The following is a 9,078-nucleotide window of genomic DNA, read 5'->3' on the forward strand; positions in this document are numbered from 1 at the left end:
TTCTTCTTTGATCTAAACATTCTAGTGACCTTTATGGGAGGTACATCCTGTAAGTTAAGGTCAGTAACTATTTCATCCGTGTCAATATCCTCGGAGACTCCTCGTATGACCACTTTCAGATTTTTTTTCGGAGCCAAGTGAAAATGTGTGATACTGTGTTCCTCTTGCGTCCAGTTCCTTTGTAAGATTTCTATAATCAGCCACCGTGGTGGGCTGAATTTTTATGCCTTCGTCTACATTTTTAGCAGATCTATAACTTATTTGTAAGTTAGCCATGATGGTTCTTAGTGTTGTCCATCTCTGCGGGCCCTTAGGATAATCGGTGGCACTTTTTCATTGGAGGAGGCAGAGGGATCTGAAATGGGAACATCCTCGTCCATACCAACATCATTTGTTGGCTCAGCAGCGAGAGTTTTTCTTTTCTTACGAGCATGGATTTCTCCTTGATCAAAAGGATTAGAGGTAGAGACAACTAGATTGAGTTTTTCCTCCATTTGAGGAGAGTCTTCATTTTCCTCAACGTCGACTTCAGGTGAAGAATATAAGTTTAAGTAGCCGGACCAATCCCGTTCAAACTTTTTGAGAAGCTTTTTAATAAAAGTGAGTGCTAGCCTTTTATTGAGTGACTCGACAGTGATGTTTTTTTTCACCTATCTAATATCTTACTGCAGCGAGTTAATTTAATTCATGATTTCGAATTTAAATTTTTCTTTGATATTTCAGTCATCTTTAAATGAAACTGTTTTTCCCTACATCCATATGTATTTACTTCAAAATGCAGTACATGTTTTAATTTTTTCAACTTTATTATATAGAAAAATTAAAAATACATCCTCTAATTCTTTTCATTCACGTGAGAGTTGACAGACGTCCCCCTTTAGTTCCACGTAACATTTTGGAACATCTGTTCATAGTTGGTCTCTACACGTTATCCATCTCTTGATAATTGAATTCTAAGCTCTCAAAGACTTAAGACTTTCAGAGAAGAGATTACGCAGAACAAGTGTCGCCATCCTAAATCCTAAAATATTATGTTGCATATGGTGTGAATTTTACGGTTAATTTTTTTTTAACTTTGAGGTTAAACGGCAGAATTTCCTCACGGAAATTCGGCCGTTTAACCTCAAAGTTTTATTTTTCTGTGATAACGATTGACTAAATCGCGAACCAGTCAAAGAAAGGCCTAGCTGGGTACTGGAATCGAACCTAGAACCATTTCTATAGAAATAGACGCTATATAAATAAATATAAGGATACGAATGCTTCTCAACTGTTTTAACATTATGTTCATGATTTGATTCAAATAGTGAGAATTTTATGTATCAAAGAATCCCTCAAAGTTAACGTATATCCATCGAGGATAACCTATGAAATTTAGACAACATCCTCAGAGATACGTAAATGTTTTTAAGGTCTTTACTAAATGTATCAGGAACAAATAATTTTTTAATCATTATCATATACTCTAATTAATAGACTATGATATTTTATCAAATATTTGATGTACGAAACTTGAATTTCAATGATACTACACACGTTACGGAATACAGTTTAATACCGGTAATACAACGTTCAACTAACGATTAACATTTCTGGAGTAAAGGGTGAAGCAAAATGCTTTTCATACTCCCGCTATCTGATAGGGAAACAGTGAATGGAAAAATTTATGAGCCAATTGTTCGCTCAGGGCGAACAATTGGCTCAATCAGAGTTGGAGTTTAAGATGGCTTTTGGTCTTTTTTGTTTGAAGTAATCCGTTGCTTCGTAATTTGCTGCTAGTTAAACCAATTTGTTGGGATGTGCAAATGCTTTTGAAAAGAACTTTGTTGGCTGTAGTTTGCAGGAAACTCTAAATATAGCGGACATTTGCGTCCCGATGGAGTTGCACATTTCTTACGAATCATGGAGCGTTTAGGATCAGACAGGGTCGTCGCCAGATTAGATCGTGCCCTGAGGCAAACAATTCAATATCACCCCTGATGGATTATAAAACAAAAATATAAGAAAATCTCCAATTGCTATTTTGTTTTTATTACAAGAGAAACAATAATGCAAAACGATTACATAATAATATGAATTAAATGTTTGCTCTACGTGGATATCGTACAATAAAACTGTTTAGAAGCTCTTCTAAATTTAAATTCTTCTAAATTTAAATTATAAGCTGTGTCCACCTCTATCGATATAGTTGCTAAACCAACCAATCCTTCTTGGGTCATTGCTGTTTGCAAATAATTTTTAATCAGTTTAAGCTTGGAAAAACTTCTTTCCACACTTGCTACGCTAACAATTCCTCTACTCTAACAGGAATTGTTAGCGTAGTGACGACGACTACCGCAATATGGCTGAACGAGCTCCCTTATTAAGCCGCACTCTGAGGCAGGCTGCCTCTATGCTACACCCTGTAGACGGTACTGTAGGTAGATATTTGTTTTGCACTCGTTGTAACTTGAGAATATTAGTATCAGCGGTATGGCTCCAAGCCGGAAAAGCGTAAGAGAGTACAGGACGAAAACCAACTGTTTGTAGATAAGTAGTTTGATTCTGATGTTTAGTTTGCTGTTCCTGTTGATTAGAGTATAGAGTTGAGCAATGGCTTTTGATGCCTTTGCACAGAGAGCCTTGGTATGGCAGCTGAAAGTTAGCCTTCTGTCCAGTAGTACACCAAGGTGTTTGACTTCTGTTTGCCACGGGATTTTTGTGTGAAACAGGAAGATGTCCCCTTTAGGAACCATCGATCTTCTGGTGAATAGCATGGCTATGCTCTTCTGGGGATTTACTTGCAGTCTCCATTTGGAGAACCATTTTTCTATCTGTAGTAGGTTTTCTTGCAGTTTTTGATGGCAAGAAAACTTTTCTGTCTCATCCGCGTAGAGGACCATGATAGTTGACAATGGATTGTGTGGAATATCAGACATGTATAATGAAAAACAGAATCGGAACTAATAAGATCCTTGTGGGACTCCAGTCACGATACGTTTCTGTGCTGATACTGTACCGCTGATCTTGATTTGCATACGCCTGTCGAAAAGGTATGATGTAATTAGGTGAACCATTTCCAATTGTATTTCAGTTGAGATCAGTTTATGCTGCAATCCGAAATGGCAAATTTTATCAAATGCACTTGTAATCTCAAGGAAAACAGCACCAGTGCATTGATGCCAATTGTATCCAATGGAGATGTATTCGACTAGTCTATGTATCTGTTGGATGGTAGTGCGGAATTGACGAAATCCGATCTGTTCTTTAGGAGAAATGTTTAACTTGTGTACGGAGGCTTGGAATCTGATAAGAATAACTTTTTCTGCGATTTTATCCAAATTTGAGATGAGGCTGATTGGTCGATAAATTTGAGACAGGTGCGGGTCTTTTCCAGTCTTATGGGTTGAAATTATATCCGCCACCTTCCAACAGGAAGAGAAATGTTTGAAACGGAGGATGGAATTATGTTGGTCAGATGTACAATAGCTATACGAGACAGCAGCTTAATCACCTTGTTGGTGATACCATCCAGTCCACGAGCCTTTTTGTTTTTTTAATTTCTTGATTATATCATGGAGCAGGTTACAGAAGATTTTAATGAACATCTGACATGTCCATGTATCTTGTAAATGTGAAGTCTACATGTTCATGAGGGTTTACTCTGCTTGTCTAAGTTTTCTGCTGTTGCTTCGGGTTTATCTTCATCGGTGTGGATGATGTCCAGATCTGTTTGAAGAGGGGAAAGAAAATTGTTTTTGATCTTTCTTGTTAGATTTCACAGGGAATTCCAGGAGAGATAGAAGTCAATCTTTCTTCCCAACGTTGACTGCTTTGTGCTTTAAGGGCATCTCTCACTGTAGAATTGAGACTATTCATGATTCGTTTGTCTTGTGGTGCGCGGGTATTGTGAAACCTTTTTCTAGCTTTATTTTTCTCCTTGATCAGGTTCATATCTTCTGGCAAGTGGTTGGGCCTGAGTGTAGTTGTGGAAGTATTGACTGCTGTAAGAGCTATGTTAATATGTTAACAGCTGTTTCAATTTCTTCTTTGTATTTTATAAGAGGAACAGGACCTATATATTTCGTGAATACTTTGGACAACTTTCCCCATGATATGAATGAGTGGGGGGGGGGAAGAGTTTTTCTTAGTTTCCCAACCGCAGCAGTATTGGATTATGGTCAGATAAAAGATCATTTAATGTCATTAAACTGTGCTGGAGTCTCATATTCTGCAGTATGACTATATCTAAGACATGCAGTGTCCTACATATTATGATGGGTAGGTTCAGTGGGACCTGCCACAATCGCATTGTTGGATCCTGTAGACTTAGCAAGTATATGGTCATTCCTATTGGTAGTTCGACTGTTTTAGGCGGGAAGCTTGGCATTTAAGTCACTGGCAATGATGATAGGCTTCTGATGCCCAGGATGGCATCCAAATCCGAGGAGAGTAATGATTTTAATGGAGGATTGTATGCTGCATAGATTTTTAGTCCGCCAGCCGAGCTCGTGAGAACCTCTACACATATAACAAGATTAATGGATATTTTTGATGAAAATGGCAGTGCCGGGGTTAACATGTAAGTTCCGTACAGATGATATCCCTCTGATTTTCCACCGGGTTGTCCGATGGTCTAATATGCGTTTCACTTATCAAACCTACACCTGGATGATGTCTTTGGGTGAACTTTTCGAGATCCAAGACCTTATTTCTGAGGCCATTCGCATTCCATGCTATAATCTGCACAGAGTCTGGATTTAGTTTATTTCTGTTCATGAATGTTCGCTGTGAGGATGGTTTGTGTATCCTTTAGGAATCTTTTAGTAGAAGATGGTGTAGGGTTGGATCTGTTGAAGTCTAGTAGCATATTTGCCAGAGAAGAGTTGATAATAGCTATCAGGGTACTGGCTGATACTGTTCATGAGTTATCCGTTTAGAACGGACTACATCCGCATATGTCCTTGTCTGTCGTTGTTGAGTTGTTTTTTTAAAGGACTCTGACTGCGGAAGATGGGCTTCTGACAATTTTGGCTGGTCATTGAGAGGCTGTGGAGCTGATGCCTCTGGCGTGGATCTACTGGGGGAGGAAGAGTGTCTGTCTGTCTCCGAATCTTCTATTTTTTGGGTTTTGAATACATCCTCTGTAGTTGGCTGTGTGTGTGTGTGTGCGGGCCACTGCAGTTGACAGATTTAGCCGGGGTGGTTTTCGATTTTGTATAGATATTCCTGCATTTTAGACATTTAAACTCAGCCTTAGTCATTTTCTGAGTGTGGCCAAATTTTGACACCTGTGGCACTGACCTGTTGAAGTCCTTTTCCTTAAGGGTTCTGAGCTGATTTTAAGTCCACAGATTGACGTCAGGTCATAAATTTGTTTATAAGATTGATGGATCTCAACTAATACTAGTGGCATCGGAGTCTTGTCTTTTTTTGGGCATTCTTCTGGCCTTGATGTGTGGCAGATCCTGATGGCGTAGATCAGCAGCCACTTCTTCAGACACTCCTCTGAGCACCACCTTCAGACTTTTCTCTGAGCCGAGCGCAAAAGTGTGATACTAAATGCCTCTGGCATTCATTTCGCCTGTCAGTTTTCTGTAGTCCATCACTGTGGTGGGCTAAATCTTAATGCCGTCGGTGACATTTTTGGCGATGATATAAGAGATCTGTAGATTGTACATGGTGGCCCTAAGAGACATCCATTTTTGTTTTTCGCGGAGTATGATCGGAGATACCTTCTCTCTAGGGGAGGCAGAGGGATCCGAAACTGGGCCATCTTCTTCTCCATCCACTTTTGGTGGTTCAGAGGCCGTGTTTTTTTTCGCTTTTCGCGCGCTCGGACCTCTGTGAAATCAGAGGGGGCGGAGATCACCAAAACCAGCCTTTCTTCTGTTGGAGCATTGTTGTCACCCTCTTTGTCGTCCCCCGACATAGAGTAAAATTTAATTTCAATTTTTTTAAGAATCTTTTTAAGTATGTTTATGGCCAGCCCTCTGTCAAGTGACTCAGCCAGGGCGTCAGCATCCACTTCACTCATTATGAGAAAATGAGATGAAATAACACTGTTTAAGAGCGCGGGTCCTTAAGTCCGCATAAAAGTCCCGTGGACCCAATCAATGGTCTACTCGCAAAGAGATAATCCAGCAGCCGCAAAGGACTGCCAGCAACCGAGCGTTGGAAAAAAAGCGCGAAATAGCAGCAATGATTTAAATTAAATCAACCCATGATTTAATGGGGGCTGTGTGATTCAGGACCTGCCTTGTTCCTTCTTTCCACCACGTGTAGACCGGCAGTCGAAATCTCCTTGTAGAGGCAGAAGACTACTGACAGTCACACGACATGTAACAGAAGAGGCCCTGGGAAAGTTGCATTAAAAACCAAAACTTTACTTTGCGCTGAACGAATTCTGATCCAAAACTCTGATCAGTGGCTCACCATAATTCAGAATCAGCAGAATAATCCAAATTCAATCACTACGTTCAACTAGTGTAATGATAACGATATATATAAAATTTACAGTTATTTTAAAACGGTTTTTGAGTCATCTAAAATAGTAAAATTTATTAGAAAAGTAAATTTTTATTTGTACGTATTATATTTACACACAGCGGGACCTCCCGCGATGTGTCTTTCGACTCCATGGAGGTTAATAATTAATTATTATTATTATTATTAAATTTAAATATTATATCTTTTAACTGTTTAAATATCATCCCGTGCGGAAAAATCTGTAGCAGTTGCAACTGCAACAAGCACACACAAACACATGCGCGCACAAGTTTGATGGGACATTTTCCAAGACAATACCAAGAAAATTGAAAATGTTCAATTTCTGCCCCTCAAAAAATTCATTTTTTTTTTTTTAAATACCATATAAAATCAAGAAACCAAGATTGAACATATCTTCATTCATAACGTTGGAAATAATTTGAAAAACAGAGGATGGAAAGTGAGAATTGATTCCCGTTTGTTTTGCAGCATGCATGAAGACCTATTTCGATTATTCGCTTGGTACTTCCATACATCCGTAGGTAAGCAGGTTAAATCAGGCTGGAAGGATTTTATTGAAATATTTTCATCGTTCAACGTGCTTGCGTGCGTGCATTTGAGTGTGAGTGTGTATGTATTTACCTTTTTTACTTGCTGTTCCTTTGGATTTCATACCTTAACATAACCAATAACCAATAATAACCAAAACAGATTACGATTTCGTCATGTTATTGTCAAAGAAAATTATACGCTTTTCAGAAGGTGAAATGAAATTAAATTCTACAATCACATAATTGTGGTTGACTCAACTAACTAATTTTTGTTCAATGTACGAAATTATGAATAATAAACTTTACAAATAAAAAATTATATTTTTCATTGTCAAAGCATCTTACCATAATAGACATCTGGTCATGTTTTCAATAGTTAGTGGTGCAGTAGGCAATTAAAGAGACTGTTTTAACAGACAATTTTAATTTCAAACAATAAATGAGTATGTTTTGCACCATTAATACTTCATCATGAAGAACTACTCAGTATATGAAACTTTGACAGATGACCTATTCCACTTTACAATTTTCTTCGTTTTTTATACTTCGAATTTTGCTTCGTTTAGTTTTTTATTCCTTTTCTTTAATTTGAATATTAATTTTAATTACATGACATCTCTTTTAGGTTACTGTATGGTAATTTCAGAAAATCGAAAAAGGACTTCAGAGAGAAAGGGAAAAAATAAAATGCCGTGACCAGGATTTGAACCTGGGTTATTGCGGCCACAACGCAATGTCCTAACCACTAGACGATCACGGCTGTTGATGCTTGGTTTCTATAATTTCTTCAGTTCATTCTCTTGTCGCAATTCCTTGCAGGATATCCTGTTCACAGTAGTGAGACCAGTTTTTATTTTGGACATTTTTTCCGAAGTACTGAGGCGTGCGACTATTCACAAAAATAGAAACAGTAGTTGGCACAATATTGTCTCGCCATCTATCGACAGCTTTCAATATTTCTGCTCATACATACAATACCACTCAAGTGAGTTCCAACTCATAGATATTCCTACACGGCGAATTCGTAACAGTTCATTCCACTCGTCGTCCTTCCGATGACATGTTTCAGACGTCATCAATAGAAAGTTACATTAACAGAAATTAAAATCCTATAGGGAAATGAACAAAGTGTTTTGAACATAAACAAATTATAAAAAATTCATTAAAGGTTAGCATTTGTTTACTCTTTATTGTCCTACCAGGTGGCAAAAATGCCATACGTCGGATGCAGAGAGAAGGTCTGACAGTTTGGGAAGAGGTTTTTTTTTTTTTTTTTCTCTCAATATTTTTTTCTCTTGCTTCTAAATATTTCAAGCGACATTCGACCAGAATTAGAGATGGAAGACCCCCATGGAAATTCTGTCTTATTGACTACAGAGTTTTCCATTCCACCTAAAATATCCAGATTTCCTAACAAATTTAAACAAGAGCTACAACGACTGATGGGAATTTAGAAGATAGAAATTCAAAAAAGGAACATTGGTGAATTACTTCAATTCAGATTATGAAGAGGGCGGGTGTTTCTTAGATAAAATAATAGGAATGGCTGCTCAGAGGAATCATGGGATTGAAAATTACCATCTGATTCCAGTTACCGGCATTATTACATAGAAATTCCATTCTCTATGTAAAGGTTTTTATTATTTTTTTATTTTATTATTTTATTTTTATTCATTTATTTTATTTTATTTTGTTTATTTTATTATTATTATTTTTTGAGCCTACCAAGTTGACTTTTGGTGGGTTCCCTTTCAATGAGAAAGTAAGCATTCCGATTTTGGAAGAGAATATCCACGTTATTTGTATGCAGTGGAGTCTAAAAACAGGTTCTTTCAGATAGCTGCCAGCCGGCCACTTCCCACTCTTCATGTTATTTCCACTATCAAAACAGTTGGTAACTGATTCGGATCAAATCTCCAAGATTTTTTCAAATTAAATCGATTAACTGATGCAACAAATTTGATATGAAAATCACCAATGAAAAGATCGAGACTATGAAAATAGTCAGGAACAGGAAAAACTTCAATTGCATTCTCAGTGAAAATTTTCCATCTCCATT

At 37.6% G+C, this 9,078-nt stretch overlaps 1 non-coding gene across 1 annotated transcript; it reads right to left on the reverse strand.

Annotated features, from left to right (window-relative positions):
- Positions 1-7,707: 7,707 nt before the first annotated feature.
- Positions 7,708-7,779, reverse strand: TRNAH-GUG (transfer RNA histidin (anticodon GUG)). The gene has a single exon. It is a non-coding gene; the product is annotated as a tRNA-His (tRNA).
- Between the last annotated feature and the right edge of the window lie 1,299 nt (positions 7,780-9,078).

The sequence above is a fragment of the Typopeltis vanoorti genome, chromosome 8 (genome assembly GCF_054136105.1).
Source record: "Typopeltis vanoorti isolate ZY-2024b chromosome 8, IOZ_Tvanoo_1.0, whole genome shotgun sequence".
Lineage (NCBI taxonomy): Eukaryota > Metazoa > Arthropoda > Arachnida > Uropygi > Thelyphonidae > Typopeltis > Typopeltis vanoorti.